This window comes from Schistocerca nitens, unplaced genomic scaffold (assembly GCF_023898315.1).
Source record: "Schistocerca nitens isolate TAMUIC-IGC-003100 unplaced genomic scaffold, iqSchNite1.1 HiC_scaffold_118, whole genome shotgun sequence".
Classification (NCBI taxonomy): Eukaryota; Metazoa; Arthropoda; class Insecta; order Orthoptera; family Acrididae; genus Schistocerca; species Schistocerca nitens.
The window spans coordinates 40,538-60,378 of record NW_026045660.1 but is presented as its reverse complement, the minus strand read 5'-3'; the positions used below and the strand labels follow the sequence as shown (position 1 = coordinate 60,378).

The following is a 19,841-nucleotide window of genomic DNA, read 5'->3' as shown; positions in this document are numbered from 1 at the left end:
GGCGCTGCCTTTTTGTAGTAGTAAAAGACTAGTGGCCCGTGGGGGGATCGAACCCACGACCTTCGCGTTATTAGCACGACGCTCTAACCAACTGAGCTAACGGGCCTCGGCAGATGCAGTTGCTCAGCCCTACGCTGGAAACGTATGGCATGAAGCCGTACACCATTTCTATGGTCATCGGACGTCTGCTTCCCTCGTCTATATTCTGCTGACGGTCACGAAACAGTAGCTATATTGCGAGCAGGACGGGAAACGGCAGCTCAGTCAGCTCAAACTTGTCACGGTTCGTGTGGGAAAAATCGCGTTCCGGTACCGGGAATCGAACCCGGGCCTCCTGGGTGAAAGCCAGGTATCCTAGCCACTAGACCACACCGGATGTGGGGGTGTCTTCGCCGGTTCGGACGGTCGCTTGTCGCATTTCGTGTCGTGTCCCGCGTCGGCGCCCTTCTCTCTTTGCGAGCGTCTTTGCGCATACTGACTGGCAAGGCGCGCACCTCAAACGTCTCAGAGCAATGCTTTTGGCTTCATGCTGTGCTGGGAGAAGAGGGAAAGGGAAGCTGTAAGTAGCAGTAACAGGGAGTAAACATTTTCCCGCTGAAGCGTTGAAACCGTTGTGGATAACAAACAAGAAATAAGTTGGAGCCCTAGCAACAGCATCACCATCAGTCACAGAAAATTAAATGCCCCGGGTGAGGATCGAACTCACGACCTTAAGATTATGAGACTTACGCGCTGCCTACTGCGCTACCGAGGCACGGGTGAACCGCTTTTCCTGGAAACTGGGTAAGTACCATACCCAATGTTAGACGTAAAGACACTGTACTTCCTGGATAACGTGTTCTGTTGCTAGACGTGCATTGCCGGCCCAGTTGATTGCGGTGTTGCTGCAGCTTTTGCAAACGATAGGCAGCACTCCTTGTCGTTAACGTTCAGTGCCTCGGAGGCACCTGGACATAGCAAATTGTGAGGCCAGGCCGACGCTAGTCTGTAGAACATGATGCGAGCGTCCTAGTGGGGACCCGCGAGTGCTGCGTTCTCGGTTCTTCTCAAGGGAATCCAGCTATACATTCTTGTGGATCGTGCATCTCAAGAGCGCAAGCAGCACGGCAGCATTATCGCGGGAACAGCAAAACGATGCATCGGCCGGGAATCGAACCCGGGCCGCCCGCGTGGCAGGCGAGCATTCTACCACTGAACCACCGATGCTCGGGCCAGTAGTAACTTCACGCTGCTTGCCGAGCAGATGTCTCAAGGGAAAGTGGGACTGCCGTCAAGCGCCGTAGCATTCTGTCGAGAAGATGCTGCAGACGCTGAATCCTGCACTGCACTACTTAAAAATGCCGCCAGAACGCGGTCCTCTGCGTACTCTTGCGTCGCCGGTGCCGGCACCGACTCTTGCCAAAGGATGCGAAATGTGCGCGGATACGCCGTCCGAATGCGGCTGGATGATCTCCCCTAGCCTACCTCGAAATGCGCCTGCCAGGTACGGTCACCTTCGGCCGCTGCCGACAGGCGGGAAGCCGACACAGCGCGGCGTCGGGGCGCTTCCTTGTGCGGTGGTGGTGTAATGGTCAGCATAGTTGCCTTCCAAGCAGTTGATCCGGGTTCGATTCCCGGCCACCGCAACGGGCTTTTTAATTTCGCGTATGAGTACTTTCGCCACGCGCCCTTAAATTAATGTTTTTTTCCCCCTTCTTACTCGCTGCTGACCAGCCTATAGTGTGTCTCGACTTGTCTCAGCTGACGCGAGAGCTGACGCTCTCAAATCGGCCTATATCAAAACGACAAGCACGAGAAACGACTGAGAGAGGTAAGGAGAGGCGAGGCGAGGCGATGGGCACACAGCACTCCCCCTTCCTTTCACGGTGGCGTGTCCATGACCGAATCGGGTTGTAGCTCCGAAAACAAAGGAGAAAGAAAAAATAGGAAGTAAAACTGCCAACAGTACCCTGTGTCCCCATGCGCTCACCCGCCCAAGTACTGACAAGGGCCAAAGTTGTTACAAATCGGCAATCGGACATTTTCTTTCATCTTGTCTTTATCGGCTGAGAACCAGTGTATTCAACATATTATGGCCATTGCCGAGTGAATGCTGTAGCGCTTCCCGACAAGTCGGGTTCGGATCCTCTGTCAACTTCCACGCAGGGTGATGATCTTTTGGTCATCACACTCGCCTGCTGAAATCGGCGCTGCCTTTTTATAGTAGTAAAAGACTAGTGGCCCGTGGGGGGATCGAACCCACGACCTTCGCGTTATTAGCACGACGCTCTAACCAACTGAGCTAACGGGCCTCGGCGGATGCAGTTGCTCAGCCCTACGCTGGAAACGTATGGCATGAAGCCGTACACCATTTCTATGGTCATCGGACGTCTGCTTCCCTCGTCTATATTCTGCTGACGGTCACGAAACAGTAGCTATATTGCGAGCAGGACGGGAAACGGCAGCTCAGTCAGCTCAAACTTGTCACGGTTCGTGTGGGAAAAATCGCGTTCCGGTACCGGGAATCGAACCCGGGCCTCCTGGGTGAAAGCCAGGTATCCTAGCCACTAGACCACACCGGATGTGGGGGTGTCTTCGCCGGTTCGGACGGTCGCTTGTCGCATTTCGTGTCGTGTCCCGCGTCGGCGCCCTTCTCTCTTTGCGAGCGTCTTTGCGCATACTGACTGGCAAGGCGCGCACCTCAAACGTCTCAGAGCAATGCTTTTGGCTTCATGCTGTGCTGGGAGAAGAGGGAAAGGGAAGCTGTAAGTAGCAGTAACAGGGAGTAAACATTTTCCCGCTGAAGCGTTGAAACCGTTGTGGATAACAAACAAGAAATAAGTTGGAGCCCTAGCAACAGCATCACCATCAGTCACAGAAAATTAAATGCCCCGGGTGAGGATCGAACTCACGACCTTAAGATTATGAGACTTACGCGCTGCCTACTGCGCTACCGAGGCACGGGTGAACCGCTTTTCCTGGAAACTGGGTAAGTACCATACCCAATGTTAGACGTAAAGACACTGTACTTCCTGGATAACGTGTTCTGTTGCTAGACGTGCATTGCCGGCCCAGTTGATTGCGGTGTTGCTGCAGCTTTTGCAAACGATAGGCAGCACTCCTTGTCGTTAACGTTCAGTGCCTCGGAGGCACCTGGACATAGCAAATTGTGAGGCCAGGCCGACGCTAGTCTGTAGAACATGATGCGAGCGTCCTAGTGGGGACCCGCGAGTGCTGCGTTCTCGGTTCTTCTCAAGGGAATCCAGCTATACATTCTTGTGGATCGTGCATCTCAAGAGCGCAAGCAGCACGGCAGCATTATCGCGGGAACAGCAAAACGATGCATCGGCCGGGAATCGAACCCGGGCCGCCCGCGTGGCAGGCGAGCATTCTACCACTGAACCACCGATGCTCGGGCCAGTAGTAACTTCACGCTGCTTGCCGAGCAGATGTCTCAAGGGAAAGTGGGACTGCCGTCAAGCGCCGTAGCATTCTGTCGAGAAGATGCTGCAGACGCTGAATCCTGCACTGCACTACTTAAAAATGCCGCCAGAACGCGGTCCTCTGCGTACTCTTGCGTCGCCGGTGCCGGCACCGACTCTTGCCAAAGGATGCGAAATGTGCGCGGATACGCCGTCCGAATGCGGCTGGATGATCTCCCCTAGCCTACCTCGAAATGCGCCTGCCAGGTACGGTCACCTTCGGCCGCTGCCGACAGGCGGGAAGCCGACACAGCGCGGCGTCGGGGCGCTTCCTTGTGCGGTGGTGGTGTAATGGTCAGCATAGTTGCCTTCCAAGCAGTTGATCCGGGTTCGATTCCCGGCCACCGCAACGGGCTTTTTAATTTCGCGTATGAGTACTTTCGCCACGCGCCCTTAAATTAATGTTTTTTTCCCCCTTCTTACTCGCTGCAGACCAGCCTATAGTGTGTCTCGACTTGTCTAAGCTGACGCGAGAGCTGACGCTCTCAAATCGGCCTATATCAAAACGACAAGCACGAGAAACGACTGAGAGAGGTAAGGAGAGGCGAGGCGAGGCGATGGGCACACAGCACTCCCCCTTCCTTTCACGGTGGCGTGTCCATGACCGAATCGGGTTGTAGCTCCGAAAACAAAGGAGAAAGAAAAAATAGGAAGTAAAACTGCCAACAGTACCCTGTGTCCCCATGCGCTCACCCGCCCAAGTACTGACAAGGGCCAAAGTTGTTACAAATCGGCAATCGGACATTTTCTTTCATCTTGTCTTTATCGGCTGAGAACCAGTGTATTCAACATATTATGGCCATTGCCGAGTGAATGCTGTAGCGCTTCCCGACAAGTCGGGTTCGGATCCTCTGTCAACTTCCACGCAGGGTGATGATCTTTTGGTCATCACACTCGCCTGCTGAAATCGGCGCTGCCTTTTTGTAGTAGTAAAAGACTAGTGGCCCGTGGGGGGATCGAACCCACGACCTTCGCGTTATTAGCACGACGCTCTAACCAACTGAGCTAACGGGCCTCGGCAGATGCAGTTGCTCAGCCCTACGCTGGAAACGTATGGCATGAAGCCGTACACCATTTCTATGGTCATCGGACGTCTGCTTCCCTCGTCTATATTCTGCTGACGGTCACGAAACAGTAGCTATATTGCGAGCAGGACGGGAAACGGCAGCTCAGTCAGCTCAAACTTGTCACGGTTCGTGTGGGAAAAATCGCGTTCCGGTACCGGGAATCGAACCCGGGCCTCCTGGGTGAAAGCCAGGTATCCTAGCCACTAGACCACACCGGATGTGAGGGTGTCTTCGCCGGTTCGGACGGTCGCTTGTCGCATTTCGTGTCGTGTCCCGCGTCGGCGCCCTTCTCTCTTTGCGAGCGTCTTTGCGCATACTGACTGGCAAGGCGCGCACCTCAAACGTCTCAGAGCAATGCTTTTGGCTTCATGCTGTGCTGGGAGAAGAGGGAAAGGGAAGCTGTAAGTAGCAGTAACAGGGAGTAAACATTTTCCCGCTGAAGCGTTGAAACCGTTGTGGATAACAAACAAGAAATAAGTTGGAGCCCTAGCAACAGCATCACCATCAGTCACAGAAAATTAAATGCCCCGGGTGAGGATCGAACTCACGACCTTAAGATTATGAGACTTACGCGCTGCCTACTGCGCTACCGAGGCACGGGTGAACCGCTTTTCCTGGAAACTGGGTAAGTACCATACCCAATGTTAGACGTAAAGACACTGTACTTCCTGGATAACGTGTTCTGTTGCTAGACGTGCATTGCCGGCCCAGTTGATTGCGGTGTTGCTGCAGCTTTTGCAAACGATAGGCAGCACTCCTTGTCGTTAACGTTCAGTGCCTCGGAGGCACCTGGACATAGCAAATTGTGAGGCCAGGCCGACGCTAGTCTGTAGAACATGATGCGAGCGTCCTAGTGGGGACCCGCGAGTGCTGCGTTCTCGGTTCTTCTCAAGGGAATCCAGCTATACATTCTTGTGGATCGTGCATCTCAAGAGCGCAAGCAGCACGGCAGCATTATCGCGGGAACAGCAAAACGATGCATCGGCCGGGAATCGAACCCGGGCCGCCCGCGTGGCAGGCGAGCATTCTACCACTGAACCACCGATGCTCGGGCCAGTAGTAACTTCACGCTGCTTGCCGAGCAGATGTCTCAAGGGAAAGTGGGACTGCCGTCAAGCGCCGTAGCATTCTGTCGAGAAGATGCTGCAGACGCTGAATCCTGCACTGCACTACTTAAAAATGCCGCCAGAACGCGGTCCTCTGCGTACTCTTGCGTCGCCGGTGCCGGCACCGACTCTTGCCAAAGGATGCGAAATGTGCGCGGATACGCCGTCCGAATGCGGCTGGATGATCTCCCCTAGCCTACCTCGAAATGCGCCTGCCAGGTACGGTCACCTTCGGCCGCTGCCGACAGGCGGGAAGCCGACACAGCGCGGCGTCGGGGCGCTTCCTTGTGCGGTGGTGGTGTAATGGTCAGCATAGTTGCCTTCCAAGCAGTTGATCCGGGTTCGATTCCCGGCCACCGCAACGGGCTTTTTAATTTCGCGTATGAGTACTTTCGCCACGCGCCCTTAAATTAATGTTTTTTTCCCCCTTCTTACTCGCTGCAGACCAGCCTATAGTGTGTCTCGACTTGTCTCAGCTGACGCGAGAGCTGACGCTCTCAAATCGGCCTATATCAAAACGACAAGCACGAGAAACGACTGAGAGAGGTAAGGAGAGGCGAGGCGAGGCGATGGGCACACAGCACTCCCCCTTCCTTTCACGGTGGCGTGTCCATGACCGAATCGGGTTGTAGCTCCGAAAACAAAGGAGAAAGAAAAAATAGGAAGTAAAACTGCCAACAGTACCCTGTGTCCCCATGCGCTCACCCGCCCAAGTACTGACAAGGGCCAAAGTTGTTACAAATCGGCAATCGGACATTTTCTTTCATCTTGTCTTTATCGGCTGAGAACCAGTGTATTCAACATATTATGGCCATTGCCGAGTGAATGCTGTAGCGCTTCCCGACAAGTCGGGTTCGGATCCTCTGTCAACTTCCACGCAGGGTGATGATCTTTTGGTCATCACACTCGCCTGCTGAAATCGGCGCTGCCTTTTTGTAGTAGTAAAAGACTAGTGGCCCGTGGGGGGATCGAACCCACGACCTTCGCGTTATTAGCACGACGCTCTAACCAACTGAGCTAACGGGCCTCGGCAGATGCAGTTGCTCAGCCCTACGCTGGAAACGTATGGCATGAAGCCGTACACCATTTCTATGGTCATCGGACGTCTGCTTCCCTCGTCTATATTCTGCTGACGGTCACGAAACAGTAGCTATATTGCGAGCAGGACGGGAAACGGCAGCTCAGTCAGCTCAAACTTGTCACGGTTCGTGTGGGAAAAATCGCGTTCCGGTACCGGGAATCGAACCCGGGCCTCCTGGGTGAAAGCCAGGTATCCTAGCCACTAGACCACACCGGATGTGGGGGTGTCTTCGCCGGTTCGGACGGTCGCTTGTCGCATTTCGTGTCGTGTCCCGCGTCGGCGCCCTTCTCTCTTTGCGAGCGTCTTTGCGCATACTGACTGGCAAGGCGCGCACCTCAAACGTCTCAGAGCAATGCTTTTGGCTTCATGCTGTGCTGGGAGAAGAGGGAAAGGGAAGCTGTAAGTAGCAGTAACAGGGAGTAAACATTTTCCCGCTGAAGCGTTGAAACCGTTGTGGATAACAAACAAGAAATAAGTTGGAGCCCTAGCAACAGCATCACCATCAGTCACAGAAAATTAAATGCCCCGGGTGAGGATCGAACTCACGACCTTAAGATTATGAGACTTACGCGCTGCCTACTGCGCTACCGAGGCACGGGTGAACCGCTTTTCCTGGAAACTGGGTAAGTACCATACCCAATGTTAGACGTAAAGACACTGTACTTCCTGGATAACGTGTTCTGTTGCTAGACGTGCATTGCCGGCCCAGTTGATTGCGGTGTTGCTGCAGCTTTTGCAAACGATAGGCAGCACTCCTTGTCGTTAACGTTCAGTGCCTCGGAGGCACCTGGACATAGCAAATTGTGAGGCCAGGCCGACGCTAGTCTGTAGAACATGATGCGAGCGTCCTAGTGGGGACCCGCGAGTGCTGCGTTCTCGGTTCTTCTCAAGGGAATCCAGCTATACATTCTTGTGGATCGTGCATCTCAAGAGCGCAAGCAGCACGGCAGCATTATCGCGGGAACAGCAAAACGATGCATCGGCCGGGAATCGAACCCGGGCCGCCCGCGTGGCAGGCGAGCATTCTACCACTGAACCACCGATGCTCGGGCCAGTAGTAACTTCACGCTGCTTGCCGAGCAGATGTCTCAAGGGAAAGTGGGACTGCCGTCAAGCGCCGTAGCATTCTGTCGAGAAGATGCTGCAGACGCTGAATCCTGCACTGCACTACTTAAAAATGCCGCCAGAACGCGGTCCTCTGCGTACTCTTGCGTCGCCGGTGCCGGCACCGACTCTTGCCAAAGGATGCGAAATGTGCGCGGATACGCCGTCCGAATGCGGCTGGATGATCTCCCCTAGCCTACCTCGAAATGCGCCTGCCAGGTACGGTCACCTTCGGCCGCTGCCGACAGGCGGGAAGCCGACACAGCGCGGCGTCGGGGCGCTTCCTTGTGCGGTGGTGGTGTAATGGTCAGCATAGTTGCCTTCCAAGCAGTTGATCCGGGTTCGATTCCCGGCCACCGCAACGGGCTTTTTAATTTCGCGTATGAGTACTTTCGCCACGCGCCCTTAAATTAATGTTTTTTTCCCCCTTCTTACTCGCTGCAGACCAGCCTATAGTGTGTCTCGACTTGTCTCAGCTGACGCGAGAGCTGACGCTCTCAAATCGGCCTATATCAAAACGACAAGCACGAGAAACGACTGAGAGAGGTAAGGAGAGGCGAGGCGAGGCGATGGGCACACAGCACTCCCCCTTCCTTTCACGGTGGCGTGTCCATGACCGAATCGGGTTGTAGCTCCGAAAACAAAGGAGAAAGAAAAAATAGGAAGTAAAACTGCCAACAGTACCCTGTGTCCCCATGCGCTCACCCGCCCAAGTACTGACAAGGGCCAAAGTTGTTACAAATCGGCAATCGGACATTTTCTTTCATCTTGTCTTTATCGGCTGAGAACCAGTGTATTCAACATATTATGGCCATTGCCGAGTGAATGCTGTAGCGCTTCCCGACAAGTCGGGTTCGGATCCTCTGTCAACTTCCACGCAGGGTGATGATCTTTTGGTCATCACACTCGCCTGCTGAAATCGGCGCTGCCTTTTTGTAGTAGTAAAAGACTAGTGGCCCGTGGGGGGATCGAACCCACGACCTTCGCGTTATTAGCACGACGCTCTAACCAACTGAGCTAACGGGCCTCGGCAGATGCAGTTGCTCAGCCCTACGCTGGAAACGTATGGCATGAAGCCGTACACCATTTCTATGGTCATCGGACGTCTGCTTCCCTCGTCTATATTCTGCTGACGGTCACGAAACAGTAGCTATATTGCGAGCAGGACGGGAAACGGCAGCTCAGTCAGCTCAAACTTGTCACGGTTCGTGTGGGAAAAATCGCGTTCCGGTACCGGGAATCGAACCCGGGCCTCCTGGGTGAAAGCCAGGTATCCTAGCCACTAGACCACACCGGATGTGGGGGTGTCTTCGCCGGTTCGGACGGTCGCTTGTCGCATTTCGTGTCGTGTCCCGCGTCGGCGCCCTTCTCTCTTTGCGAGCGTCTTTGCGCATACTGACTGGCAAGGCGCGCACCTCAAACGTCTCAGAGCAATGCTTTTGGCTTCATGCTGTGCTGGGAGAAGAGGGAAAGGGAAGCTGTAAGTAGCAGTAACAGGGAGTAAACATTTTCCCGCTGAAGCGTTGAAACCGTTGTGGATAACAAACAAGAAATAAGTTGGAGCCCTAGCAACAGCATCACCATCAGTCACAGAAAATTAAATGCCCCGGGTGAGGATCGAACTCACGACCTTAAGATTATGAGACTTACGCGCTGCCTACTGCGCTACCGAGGCACGGGTGAACCGCTTTTCCTGGAAACTGGGTAAGTACCATACCCAATGTTAGACGTAAAGACACTGTACTTCCTGGATAACGTGTTCTGTTGCTAGACGTGCATTGCCGGCCCAGTTGATTGCGGTGTTGCTGCAGCTTTTGCAAACGATAGGCAGCACTCCTTGTCGTTAACGTTCAGTGCCTCGGAGGCACCTGGACATAGCAAATTGTGAGGCCAGGCCGACGCTAGTCTGTAGAACATGATGCGAGCGTCCTAGTGGGGACCCGCGAGTGCTGCGTTCTCGGTTCTTCTCAAGGGAATCCAGCTATACATTCTTGTGGATCGTGCATCTCAAGAGCGCAAGCAGCACGGCAGCATTATCGCGGGAACAGCAAAACGATGCATCGGCCGGGAATCGAACCCGGGCCGCCCGCGTGGCAGGCGAGCATTCTACCACTGAACCACCGATGCTCGGGCCAGTAGTAACTTCACGCTGCTTGCCGAGCAGATGTCTCAAGGGAAAGTGGGACTGCCGTCAAGCGCCGTAGCATTCTGTCGAGAAGATGCTGCAGACGCTGAATCCTGCACTGCACTACTTAAAAATGCCGCCAGAACGCGGTCCTCTGCGTACTCTTGCGTCGCCGGTGCCGGCACCGACTCTTGCCAAAGGATGCGAAATGTGCGCGGATACGCCGTCCGAATGCGGCTGGATGATCTCCCCTAGCCTACCTCGAAATGCGCCTGCCAGGTACGGTCACCTTCGGCCGCTGCCGACAGGCGGGAAGCCGACACAGCGCGGCGTCGGGGCGCTTCCTTGTGCGGTGGTGGTGTAATGGTCAGCATAGTTGCCTTCCAAGCAGTTGATCCGGGTTCGATTCCCGGCCACCGCAACGGGCTTTTTAATTTCGCGTATGAGTACTTTCGCCACGCGCCCTTAAATTAATGTTTTTTTCCCCCTTCTTACTCGCTGCAGACCAGCCTATAGTGTGTCTCGACTTGTCTCAGCTGACGCGAGAGCTGACGCTCTCAAATCGGCCTATATCAAAACGACAAGCACGAGAAACGACTGAGAGAGGTAAGGAGAGGCGAGGCGAGGCGATGGGCACACAGCACTCCCCCTTCCTTTCACGGTGGCGTGTCCATGACCGAATCGGGTTGTAGCTCCGAAAACAAAGGAGAAAGAAAAAATAGGAAGTAAAACTGCCAACAGTACCCTGTGTCCCCATGCGCTCACCCGCCCAAGTACTGACAAGGGCCAAAGTTGTTACAAATCGGCAATCGGACATTTTCTTTCATCTTGTCTTTATCGGCTGAGAACCAGTGTATTCAACATATTATGGCCATTGCCGAGTGAATGCTGTAGCGCTTCCCGACAAGTCGGGTTCGGATCCTCTGTCAACTTCCACGCAGGGTGATGATCTTTTGGTCATCACACTCGCCTGCTGAAATCGGCGCTGCCTTTTTGTAGTAGTAAAAGACTAGTGGCCCGTGGGGGGATCGAACCCACGACCTTCGCGTTATTAGCACGACGCTCTAACCAACTGAGCTAACGGGCCTCGGCAGATGCAGTTGCTCAGCCCTACGCTGGAAACGTATGGCATGAAGCCGTACACCATTTCTATGGTCATCGGACGTCTGCTTCCCTCGTCTATATTCTGCTGACGGTCACGAAACAGTAGCTATATTGCGAGCAGGACGGGAAACGGCAGCTCAGTCAGCTCAAACTTGTCACGGTTCGTGTGGGAAAAATCGCGTTCCGGTACCGGGAATCGAACCCGGGCCTCCTGGGTGAAAGCCAGGTATCCTAGCCACTAGACCACACCGGATGTGGGGGTGTCTTCGCCGGTTCGGACGGTCGCTTGTCGCATTTCGTGTCGTGTCCCGCGTCGGCGCCCTTCTCTCTTTGCGAGCGTCTTTGCGCATACTGACTGGCAAGGCGCGCACCTCAAACGTCTCAGAGCAATGCTTTTGGCTTCATGCTGTGCTGGGAGAAGAGGGAAAGGGAAGCTGTAAGTAGCAGTAACAGGGAGTAAACATTTTCCCGCTGAAGCGTTGAAACCGTTGTGGATAACAAACAAGAAATAAGTTGGAGCCCTAGCAACAGCATCACCATCAGTCACAGAAAATTAAATGCCCCGGGTGAGGATCGAACTCACGACCTTAAGATTATGAGACTTACGCGCTGCCTACTGCGCTACCGAGGCACGGGTGAACCGCTTTTCCTGGAAACTGGGTAAGTACCATACCCAATGTTAGACGTAAAGACACTGTACTTCCTGGATAACGTGTTCTGTTGCTAGACGTGCATTGCCGGCCCAGTTGATTGCGGTGTTGCTGCAGCTTTTGCAAACGATAGGCAGCACTCCTTGTCGTTAACGTTCAGTGCCTCGGAGGCACCTGGACATAGCAAATTGTGAGGCCAGGCCGACGCTAGTCTGTAGAACATGATGCGAGCGTCCTAGTGGGGACCCGCGAGTGCTGCGTTCTCGGTTCTTCTCAAGGGAATCCAGCTATACATTCTTGTGGATCGTGCATCTCAAGAGCGCAAGCAGCACGGCAGCATTATCGCGGGAACAGCAAAACGATGCATCGGCCGGGAATCGAACCCGGGCCGCCCGCGTGGCAGGCGAGCATTCTACCACTGAACCACCGATGCTCGGGCCAGTAGTAACTTCACGCTGCTTGCCGAGCAGATGTCTCAAGGGAAAGTGGGACTGCCGTCAAGCGCCGTAGCATTCTGTCGAGAAGATGCTGCAGACGCTGAATCCTGCACTGCACTACTTAAAAATGCCGCCAGAACGCGGTCCTCTGCGTACTCTTGCGTCGCCGGTGCCGGCACCGACTCTTGCCAAAGGATGCGAAATGTGCGCGGATACGCCGTCCGAATGCGGCTGGATGATCTCCCCTAGCCTACCTCGAAATGCGCCTGCCAGGTACGGTCACCTTCGGCCGCTGCCGACAGGCGGGAAGCCGACACAGCGCGGCGTCGGGGCGCTTCCTTGTGCGGTGGTGGTGTAATGGTCAGCATAGTTGCCTTCCAAGCAGTTGATCCGGGTTCGATTCCCGGCCACCGCAACGGGCTTTTTAATTTCGCGTATGAGTACTTTCGCCACGCGCCCTTAAATTAATGTTTTTTTCCCCCTTCTTACTCGCTGCAGACCAGCCTATAGTGTGTCTCGACTTGTCTCAGCTGACGCGAGAGCTGACGCTCTCAAATCGGCCTATATCAAAACGACAAGCACGAGAAACGACTGAGAGAGGTAAGGAGAGGCGAGGCGAGGCGATGGGCACACAGCACTCCCCCTTCCTTTCACGGTGGCGTGTCCATGACCGAATCGGGTTGTAGCTCCGAAAACAAAGGAGAAAGAAAAAATAGGAAGTAAAACTGCCAACAGTACCCTGTGTCCCCATGCGCTCACCCGCCCAAGTACTGACAAGGGCCAAAGTTGTTACAAATCGGCAATCGGACATTTTCTTTCATCTTGTCTTTATCGGCTGAGAACCAGTGTATTCAACATATTATGGCCATTGCCGAGTGAATGCTGTAGCGCTTCCCGACAAGTCGGGTTCGGATCCTCTGTCAACTTCCACGCAGGGTGATGATCTTTTGGTCATCACACTCGCCTGCTGAAATCGGCGCTGCCTTTTTGTAGTAGTAAAAGACTAGTGGCCCGTGGGGGGATCGAACCCACGACCTTCGCGTTATTAGCACGACGCTCTAACCAACTGAGCTAACGGGCCTCGGCAGATGCAGTTGCTCAGCCCTACGCTGGAAACGTATGGCATGAAGCCGTACACCATTTCTATGGTCATCGGACGTCTGCTTCCCTCGTCTATATTCTGCTGACGGTCACGAAACAGTAGCTATATTGCGAGCAGGACGGGAAACGGCAGCTCAGTCAGCTCAAACTTGTCACGGTTCGTGTGGGAAAAATCGCGTTCCGGTACCGGGAATCGAACCCGGGCCTCCTGGGTGAAAGCCAGGTATCCTAGCCACTAGACCACACCGGATGTGGGGGTGTCTTCGCCGGTTCGGACGGTCGCTTGTCGCATTTCGTGTCGTGTCCCGCGTCGGCGCCCTTCTCTCTTTGCGAGCGTCTTTGCGCATACTGACTGGCAAGGCGCGCACCTCAAACGTCTCAGAGCAATGCTTTTGGCTTCATGCTGTGCTGGGAGAAGAGGGAAAGGGAAGCTGTAAGTAGCAGTAACAGGGAGTAAACATTTTCCCGCTGAAGCGTTGAAACCGTTGTGGATAACAAACAAGAAATAAGTTGGAGCCCTAGCAACAGCATCACCATCAGTCACAGAAAATTAAATGCCCCGGGTAAGGATCGAACTCACGACCTTAAGATTATGAGACTTACGCGCTGCCTACTGCGCTACCGAGGCACGGGTGAACCGCTTTTCCTGGAAACTGGGTAAGTACCATACCCAATGTTAGACGTAAAGACACTGTACTTCCTGGATAACGTGTTCTGTTGCTAGACGTGCATTGCCGGCCCAGTTGATTGCGGTGTTGCTGCAGCTTTTGCAAACGATAGGCAGCACTCCTTGTCGTTAACGTTCAGTGCCTCGGAGGCACCTGGACATAGCAAATTGTGAGGCCAGGCCGACGCTAGTCTGTAGAACATGATGCGAGCGTCCTAGTGGGGACCCGCGAGTGCTGCGTTCTCGGTTCTTCTCAAGGGAATCCAGCTATACATTCTTGTGGATCGTGCATCTCAAGAGCGCAAGCAGCACGGCAGCATTATCGCGGGAACAGCAAAACGATGCATCGGCCGGGAATCGAACCCGGGCCGCCCGCGTGGCAGGCGAGCATTCTACCACTGAACCACCGATGCTCGGGCCAGTAGTAACTTCACGCTGCTTGCCGAGCAGATGTCTCAAGGGAAAGTGGGACTGCCGTCAAGCGCCGTAGCATTCTGTCGAGAAGATGCTGCAGACGCTGAATCCTGCACTGCACTACTTAAAAATGCCGCCAGAACGCGGTCCTCTGCGTACTCTTGCGTCGCCGGTGCCGGCACCGACTCTTGCCAAAGGATGCGAAATGTGCGCGGATACGCCGTCCGAATGCGGCTGGATGATCTCCCCTAGCCTACCTCGAAATGCGCCTGCCAGGTACGGTCACCTTCGGCCGCTGCCGACAGGCGGGAAGCCGACACAGCGCGGCGTCGGGGCGCTTCCTTGTGCGGTGGTGGTGTAATGGTCAGCATAGTTGCCTTCCAAGCAGTTGATCCGGGTTCGATTCCCGGCCACCGCAACGGGCTTTTTAATTTCGCGTATGAGTACTTTCGCCACGCGCCCTTAAATTAATGTTTTTTTCCCCCTTCTTACTCGCTGCAGACCAGCCTATAGTGTGTCTCGACTTGTCTCAGCTGACGCGAGAGCTGACGCTCTCAAATCGGCCTATATCAAAACGACAAGCACGAGAAACGACTGAGAGAGGTAAGGAGAGGCGAGGCGAGGCGATGGGCACACAGCACTCCCCCTTCCTTTCACGGTGGCGTGTCCATGACCGAATCGGGTTGTAGCTCCGAAAACAAAGGAGAAAGAAAAAATAGGAAGTAAAACTGCCAACAGTACCCTGTGTCCCCATGCGCTCACCCGCCCAAGTACTGACAAGGGCCAAAGTTGTTACAAATCGGCAATCGGACATTTTCTTTCATCTTGTCTTTATCGGCTGAGAACCAGTGTATTCAACATATTATGGCCATTGCCGAGTGAATGCTGTAGCGCTTCCCGACAAGTCGGGTTCGGATCCTCTGTCAACTTCCACGCGGGGTGATGATCTTTTGGTCATCACACTCGCCTGCTGAAATCGGCGCTGCCTTTTTGTAGTAGTAAAAGACTAGTGGCCCGTGGGGGGATCGAACCCACGACCTTCGCGTTATTAGCACGACGCTCTAACCAACTGAGCTAACGGGCCTCGGCAGATGCAGTTGCTCAGCCCTACGCTGGAAACGTATGGCATGAAGCCGTACACCATTTCTATGGTCATCGGACGTCTGCTTCCCTCGTCTATATTCTGCTGACGGTCACGAAACAGTAGCTATATTGCGAGCAGGACGGGAAACGGCAGCTCAGTCAGCTCAAACTTGTCACGGTTCGTGTGGGAAAAATCGCGTTCCGGTACCGGGAATCGAACCCGGGCCTCCTGGGTGAAAGCCAGGTATCCTAGCCACTAGACCACACCGGATGTGGGGGTGTCTTCGCCGGTTCGGACGGTCGCTTGTCGCATTTCGTGTCGTGTCCCGCGTCGGCGCCCTTCTCTCTTTGCGAGCGTCTTTGCGCATACTGACTGGCAAGGCGCGCACCTCAAACGTCTCAGAGCAATGCTTTTGGCTTCATGCTGTGCTGGGAGAAGAGGGAAAGGGAAGCTGTAAGTAGCAGTAACAGGGAGTAAACATTTTCCCGCTGAAGCGTTGAAACCGTTGTGGATAACAAACAAGAAATAAGTTGGAGCCCTAGCAACAGCATCACCATCAGTCACAGAAAATTAAATGCCCCGGGTGAGGATCGAACTCACGACCTTAAGATTATGAGACTTACGCGCTGCCTACTGCGCTACCGAGGCACGGGTGAACCGCTTTTCCTGGAAACTGGGTAAGTACCATACCCAATGTTAGACGTAAAGACACTGTACTTCCTGGATAACGTGTTCTGTTGCTAGACGTGCATTGCCGGCCCAGTTGATTGCGGTGTTGCTGCAGCTTTTGCAAACGATAGGCAGCACTCCTTGTCGTTAACGTTCAGTGCCTCGGAGGCACCTGGACATAGCAAATTGTGAGGCCAGGCCGACGCTAGTCTGTAGAACATGATGCGAGCGTCCTAGTGGGGACCCGCGAGTGCTGCGTTCTCGGTTCTTCTCAAGGGAATCCAGCTATACATTCTTGTGGATCGTGCATCTCAAGAGCGCAAGCAGCACGGCAGCATTATCGCGGGAACAGCAAAACGATGCATCGGCCGGGAATCGAACCCGGGCCGCCCGCGTGGCAGGCGAGCATTCTACCACTTTTTTTTTTTTTTTTTTTTTTTTTTTTTTTTAATTTAGGGCCTCCCAACTCCCCTTATAGCCCTCCTTGCTCTCACCAAAACATGCCTTCTTCGGCGAGCTTCAACGCTATATTTGCTGGACTGTCGAACTTCATGGAACAGAGGAATAACTGAAAACAAAATCATCTTCTCCTCAGATGGTATGCTGTCTTCTGCCAGAGAAAAATGAAGAACTAAAAGTAATTTTATCGCGGAATTCGTGGACGGTCTTCCTTCCTCCGCCGGTTCAACTCTTCAGCTCGTATTTCAACTAAAAACATATTCCGCTTGAAAGTAAAATATTCTCCCTCTTGACGAATGTGTCACTCCGATGTAGCAGAGAGTTGTTACAAAACAGGTGTCAAACAGCACAACATGAGAGTTTACGTCGAAGTGTGCATCACACGAAAGAAATAAAAATCACCTAAAAGTAATAAAATGAAATCGCGACAGTCCGGGAACAGAAATTAAGAGACTGGAAAAAAAAAAAAACCACTCCTGCAACTATGAATGTCCCATACAAACAGGCCGTATCGTCGAAAATAGCCATGAAGTCCCGGGCACAAATTAAATTCCTCAAAATTAAAGGGACACTCCTCTCTTGGAGATAAAACCAGAACGACCCGTAGTGAGTTGGTGGCAGAATTCACCAACCATAACACAAATAAAACAAATAAAAGTATGAAAAATAAATAAAAAGTGGAACGCGTCAGCTCAGTAAATCGCAGTTCAAGGTGTCTGTCGCAGTTCCATTTCATAGCCATAATCCAAGGCCGCCTACAAAAAATTCGCAAACAGTTCGCGAAATTGAACACAATCCTTCAGTATCATATACTGGGCCCACAAATAATCCAGGTAAATCACAGTATCAGTGACGGCCATATCTATAAGGGCATAAATCGTATGCCCTAATAGCCAGACAGTGGCGTTATTTTTTGTCCGCGGGAAAGCTTGGAAGTTAGGCACTATCACACGACGAACAGTCACAAGGTGAGGAGGCGTTCTATTAATGTGGGCGACCATTCGTTGACACAGCCGCCATACCGTCGACACCGATGCACACTCAAAACGATGTTCCCGTGTGTCCACAACACCACATCTTCCACAGGCGGCAGAGGGAAGAAGGTGAATGTCGGCTAGCCGCTGGTTCGTCGATAGCGTGTTGTTGACGATTTTAAACCAGAGCGCACTCACGTCCGACGGCAACACTGGGTTGTTGATGTTTGCCCACACCTTCACCCATTCCACTGTGGGGTTCCGGAGCACCAATTTATGACGCGGAGGTCGTCCAGTCAGGGCAACGTAGAGTCCGCGGGCGGTCCTGTGTCTGTCGGTAGCCGTTGACAGAGCGTAGCTCCTCGTTAAAAAGTACTCCCGTACGTAGGACATCTTGTACGGGATGGCCGCGAGAGAGACGGGCGCCGCTTCAGAGTGTGGGCGGTAGAGCTCCAGGAGTGCCGCGGTAGTTCCTGCCGGGTCGTCGGACTGCAGGGTGGCTGTCCGGTGGACGAGCAGCGCGCCGCATTTGCGTGGAACGTCGATGAACCCGAGGCCGCCCAGCTGCCTGTCGATGACACAGGTCGAAGCCTTGACTTTAAAAATTTCATGCCGCCACAGCAGCCAGTAGACTGCCTGCGAAATCGCCCTCCCGACCGGCTTCGGAACACTAAGCAGTTGGGCGATGTACCACGCATTCGATAAGATGAATGTATTAATGACAGCCACACGTTGATGTAAGTTGAGTCGGCGACCTGAGTGGCTGCGACATAGGGCCTTCACAGTGCCAAGAATTCGCCTCCAGTTTAAAACTTGCATTTTTTGTGGGCACGCTACAATGTCGAGTCCTAAAATTTTGTGGGTGCGCACAACACGGAACCAGTCCTGTTCAGCAGACAGTTCCCGCCGACCCAGTGGTATCAATACAGTTTTCCGCGTATTCAAAACGGCGCCAGAGGCACGTTCGTACAATGTCAGAACATCGCGAACTCTGTCCAAGTCATGTGCCCGCCCCATGAAAAGTCCCACGTCGTCAGCATAGGCAGCACATTTGAGTGAGACGTGACAGACCTGGACACCTTCAATGATGCGACCGACTGCGCGCAAAAACGGGTCGAGCGCAATGACAAATAGGAGCATTGATAAAGGACAGCCCTGTCTGACAGATCTTGTAATAGGAATGGGCGGCGACTGCCAACCATTGATTACAATTACTGACGTCGCCGACGTTAAAAGATGCCGTATAGCATCGAGAAAGTGGCCGCCGAACCCCAGTTTTGTCATGACGGACAGAAGATAATCGTGCCCGATACGGTCGAATGCATTGGCAAAGTCGATGGAGAGAATGCCAGCCGACAGGTCATTAATTGCTGCGTACGCGACCACGTCTCGGTATGAAGCCGCAGCGTGAAAAATGCTACGACGTTTCACACCACACGACTGAAAGGGACTGATGATCCTGTCCATGACCACACTGAGTTTCGTTGCGAGGCATCGTGCCGCCAGTTTATAATCTGCATTTAAAAGTGTGATAGGGCGTAATGCCTCAACACGACATGCTGTCGGTGTCTTCGGAATTAATACAATACGCCCTTCAACGAACTTCGAAGGGACAGCAGCACCACGAACAATTTCATTTATCATGATCGTCAAAGTCTCACCGAAAATATCCCAATAAGCCAGGTAAAATTCGATGGGAAGACCATCGAGACCTGGAGACTTCCCCCGACGACACGAACGCAAGACGTCTTTCACATCGTCCTGTGACAACATCTCATCCAGTGACTGACGGTCAGATTCAGAGATGACAGTATCCAATTCATCTAATAGAAAGGAACGTGCGACATCGTCGGCAGCAGTCTGTCCGAACAGTCTCTTAAAGTAGTCGGAGACGTAGGGAACGATCTCATGCTTCGCCGTGAGACGAGCACCCGTGGCCGTGATGAGGGTGGTAATGTCTTTCCTCCGCGCCAACCGTTTCTCGCGTGCCAAGTGGTAAAGCGTTGGCACTTCGTCAATGGTGTCACACTGCGGCCGGCTCCTAATCAGAACACCGTGTGCCTTGTGGAGGTGATGATGGAGTATCTTGCTTTTAATTCTATTCAAACGTGCGCGTAAGTTTTGATCTGGCGCCACGGGCGCATCAAGCGCATCTTGGAGGCACTGCTGATAAAAGGCAATGGTGCGCCTCTCCCAAAACGACGCCTCCCTTGCATACCGCATCGCAACACTGCGCAACTGTGGTTTGGCGAAGTCGACCCACCATTGTAAGACCGTGGCATAATTTCCCCGTTTTTCAGAACAAAGCCGCCACACGTTCTGAATCTCGCAACGTAAA

The 19,841-nt window shown here is 53.5% G+C and overlaps 38 non-coding genes across 38 annotated transcripts; 7 read left to right on the top strand and 31 right to left on the bottom strand.

The window, feature by feature from the left end:
- Window positions 1-32: 32 nt before the first annotated feature.
- Window positions 33-106, bottom strand: Trnai-aau (transfer RNA isoleucine (anticodon AAU)). Its single transcript has one exon. It is a non-coding gene; the product is annotated as a tRNA-Ile (tRNA).
- Window positions 107-304: 198 nt separating this feature from the next.
- Trnae-uuc (transfer RNA glutamic acid (anticodon UUC)) lies at window positions 305-376 on the bottom strand. Its single transcript has one exon. It is a non-coding gene; the product is annotated as a tRNA-Glu (tRNA).
- Window positions 377-681: 305 nt separating this feature from the next.
- On the bottom strand, window positions 682-754 carry Trnam-cau (transfer RNA methionine (anticodon CAU)). Its single transcript has one exon. It is a non-coding gene; the product is annotated as a tRNA-Met (tRNA).
- Window positions 755-1,135: 381 nt separating this feature from the next.
- On the bottom strand, window positions 1,136-1,206 carry Trnag-gcc (transfer RNA glycine (anticodon GCC)). Its single transcript has one exon. It is a non-coding gene; the product is annotated as a tRNA-Gly (tRNA).
- Window positions 1,207-1,553: 347 nt separating this feature from the next.
- On the top strand, window positions 1,554-1,625 carry Trnag-ucc (transfer RNA glycine (anticodon UCC)). The gene has a single exon. It is a non-coding gene; the product is annotated as a tRNA-Gly (tRNA).
- Window positions 1,626-2,217: 592 nt separating this feature from the next.
- Window positions 2,218-2,291, bottom strand: Trnai-aau (transfer RNA isoleucine (anticodon AAU)). Its single transcript has one exon. It is a non-coding gene; the product is annotated as a tRNA-Ile (tRNA).
- A 198-nt stretch (window positions 2,292-2,489) lies between these two features.
- Trnae-uuc (transfer RNA glutamic acid (anticodon UUC)) lies at window positions 2,490-2,561 on the bottom strand. Its single transcript has one exon. It is a non-coding gene; the product is annotated as a tRNA-Glu (tRNA).
- A 305-nt stretch (window positions 2,562-2,866) lies between these two features.
- Trnam-cau (transfer RNA methionine (anticodon CAU)) lies at window positions 2,867-2,939 on the bottom strand. Its single transcript has one exon. It is a non-coding gene; the product is annotated as a tRNA-Met (tRNA).
- Window positions 2,940-3,320: 381 nt separating this feature from the next.
- Trnag-gcc (transfer RNA glycine (anticodon GCC)) lies at window positions 3,321-3,391 on the bottom strand. The gene has a single exon. It is a non-coding gene; the product is annotated as a tRNA-Gly (tRNA).
- Window positions 3,392-3,738: 347 nt separating this feature from the next.
- On the top strand, window positions 3,739-3,810 carry Trnag-ucc (transfer RNA glycine (anticodon UCC)). Its single transcript has one exon. It is a non-coding gene; the product is annotated as a tRNA-Gly (tRNA).
- A 592-nt stretch (window positions 3,811-4,402) lies between these two features.
- Window positions 4,403-4,476, bottom strand: Trnai-aau (transfer RNA isoleucine (anticodon AAU)). Its single transcript has one exon. It is a non-coding gene; the product is annotated as a tRNA-Ile (tRNA).
- Window positions 4,477-4,674: 198 nt separating this feature from the next.
- Window positions 4,675-4,746, bottom strand: Trnae-uuc (transfer RNA glutamic acid (anticodon UUC)). Its single transcript has one exon. It is a non-coding gene; the product is annotated as a tRNA-Glu (tRNA).
- Window positions 4,747-5,051: 305 nt separating this feature from the next.
- On the bottom strand, window positions 5,052-5,124 carry Trnam-cau (transfer RNA methionine (anticodon CAU)). The gene has a single exon. It is a non-coding gene; the product is annotated as a tRNA-Met (tRNA).
- A 381-nt stretch (window positions 5,125-5,505) lies between these two features.
- Trnag-gcc (transfer RNA glycine (anticodon GCC)) lies at window positions 5,506-5,576 on the bottom strand. Its single transcript has one exon. It is a non-coding gene; the product is annotated as a tRNA-Gly (tRNA).
- A 347-nt stretch (window positions 5,577-5,923) lies between these two features.
- Trnag-ucc (transfer RNA glycine (anticodon UCC)) lies at window positions 5,924-5,995 on the top strand. The gene has a single exon. It is a non-coding gene; the product is annotated as a tRNA-Gly (tRNA).
- A 592-nt stretch (window positions 5,996-6,587) lies between these two features.
- Window positions 6,588-6,661, bottom strand: Trnai-aau (transfer RNA isoleucine (anticodon AAU)). The gene has a single exon. It is a non-coding gene; the product is annotated as a tRNA-Ile (tRNA).
- A 198-nt stretch (window positions 6,662-6,859) lies between these two features.
- On the bottom strand, window positions 6,860-6,931 carry Trnae-uuc (transfer RNA glutamic acid (anticodon UUC)). The gene has a single exon. It is a non-coding gene; the product is annotated as a tRNA-Glu (tRNA).
- A 305-nt stretch (window positions 6,932-7,236) lies between these two features.
- Window positions 7,237-7,309, bottom strand: Trnam-cau (transfer RNA methionine (anticodon CAU)). Its single transcript has one exon. It is a non-coding gene; the product is annotated as a tRNA-Met (tRNA).
- A 381-nt stretch (window positions 7,310-7,690) lies between these two features.
- Window positions 7,691-7,761, bottom strand: Trnag-gcc (transfer RNA glycine (anticodon GCC)). The gene has a single exon. It is a non-coding gene; the product is annotated as a tRNA-Gly (tRNA).
- Window positions 7,762-8,108: 347 nt separating this feature from the next.
- On the top strand, window positions 8,109-8,180 carry Trnag-ucc (transfer RNA glycine (anticodon UCC)). Its single transcript has one exon. It is a non-coding gene; the product is annotated as a tRNA-Gly (tRNA).
- A 592-nt stretch (window positions 8,181-8,772) lies between these two features.
- On the bottom strand, window positions 8,773-8,846 carry Trnai-aau (transfer RNA isoleucine (anticodon AAU)). The gene has a single exon. It is a non-coding gene; the product is annotated as a tRNA-Ile (tRNA).
- Window positions 8,847-9,044: 198 nt separating this feature from the next.
- Trnae-uuc (transfer RNA glutamic acid (anticodon UUC)) lies at window positions 9,045-9,116 on the bottom strand. The gene has a single exon. It is a non-coding gene; the product is annotated as a tRNA-Glu (tRNA).
- Window positions 9,117-9,421: 305 nt separating this feature from the next.
- On the bottom strand, window positions 9,422-9,494 carry Trnam-cau (transfer RNA methionine (anticodon CAU)). The gene has a single exon. It is a non-coding gene; the product is annotated as a tRNA-Met (tRNA).
- A 381-nt stretch (window positions 9,495-9,875) lies between these two features.
- On the bottom strand, window positions 9,876-9,946 carry Trnag-gcc (transfer RNA glycine (anticodon GCC)). The gene has a single exon. It is a non-coding gene; the product is annotated as a tRNA-Gly (tRNA).
- Window positions 9,947-10,293: 347 nt separating this feature from the next.
- Window positions 10,294-10,365, top strand: Trnag-ucc (transfer RNA glycine (anticodon UCC)). The gene has a single exon. It is a non-coding gene; the product is annotated as a tRNA-Gly (tRNA).
- A 592-nt stretch (window positions 10,366-10,957) lies between these two features.
- Window positions 10,958-11,031, bottom strand: Trnai-aau (transfer RNA isoleucine (anticodon AAU)). Its single transcript has one exon. It is a non-coding gene; the product is annotated as a tRNA-Ile (tRNA).
- Window positions 11,032-11,229: 198 nt separating this feature from the next.
- Window positions 11,230-11,301, bottom strand: Trnae-uuc (transfer RNA glutamic acid (anticodon UUC)). The gene has a single exon. It is a non-coding gene; the product is annotated as a tRNA-Glu (tRNA).
- A 305-nt stretch (window positions 11,302-11,606) lies between these two features.
- Trnam-cau (transfer RNA methionine (anticodon CAU)) lies at window positions 11,607-11,679 on the bottom strand. Its single transcript has one exon. It is a non-coding gene; the product is annotated as a tRNA-Met (tRNA).
- Window positions 11,680-12,060: 381 nt separating this feature from the next.
- On the bottom strand, window positions 12,061-12,131 carry Trnag-gcc (transfer RNA glycine (anticodon GCC)). The gene has a single exon. It is a non-coding gene; the product is annotated as a tRNA-Gly (tRNA).
- A 347-nt stretch (window positions 12,132-12,478) lies between these two features.
- Trnag-ucc (transfer RNA glycine (anticodon UCC)) lies at window positions 12,479-12,550 on the top strand. The gene has a single exon. It is a non-coding gene; the product is annotated as a tRNA-Gly (tRNA).
- Window positions 12,551-13,142: 592 nt separating this feature from the next.
- Trnai-aau (transfer RNA isoleucine (anticodon AAU)) lies at window positions 13,143-13,216 on the bottom strand. The gene has a single exon. It is a non-coding gene; the product is annotated as a tRNA-Ile (tRNA).
- Window positions 13,217-13,414: 198 nt separating this feature from the next.
- On the bottom strand, window positions 13,415-13,486 carry Trnae-uuc (transfer RNA glutamic acid (anticodon UUC)). Its single transcript has one exon. It is a non-coding gene; the product is annotated as a tRNA-Glu (tRNA).
- A 305-nt stretch (window positions 13,487-13,791) lies between these two features.
- Trnam-cau (transfer RNA methionine (anticodon CAU)) lies at window positions 13,792-13,864 on the bottom strand. Its single transcript has one exon. It is a non-coding gene; the product is annotated as a tRNA-Met (tRNA).
- Window positions 13,865-14,245: 381 nt separating this feature from the next.
- Trnag-gcc (transfer RNA glycine (anticodon GCC)) lies at window positions 14,246-14,316 on the bottom strand. Its single transcript has one exon. It is a non-coding gene; the product is annotated as a tRNA-Gly (tRNA).
- Window positions 14,317-14,663: 347 nt separating this feature from the next.
- On the top strand, window positions 14,664-14,735 carry Trnag-ucc (transfer RNA glycine (anticodon UCC)). The gene has a single exon. It is a non-coding gene; the product is annotated as a tRNA-Gly (tRNA).
- A 592-nt stretch (window positions 14,736-15,327) lies between these two features.
- On the bottom strand, window positions 15,328-15,401 carry Trnai-aau (transfer RNA isoleucine (anticodon AAU)). Its single transcript has one exon. It is a non-coding gene; the product is annotated as a tRNA-Ile (tRNA).
- Window positions 15,402-15,599: 198 nt separating this feature from the next.
- Trnae-uuc (transfer RNA glutamic acid (anticodon UUC)) lies at window positions 15,600-15,671 on the bottom strand. The gene has a single exon. It is a non-coding gene; the product is annotated as a tRNA-Glu (tRNA).
- Window positions 15,672-15,976: 305 nt separating this feature from the next.
- On the bottom strand, window positions 15,977-16,049 carry Trnam-cau (transfer RNA methionine (anticodon CAU)). Its single transcript has one exon. It is a non-coding gene; the product is annotated as a tRNA-Met (tRNA).
- Window positions 16,050-19,841: the final 3,792 nt, after the last annotated feature.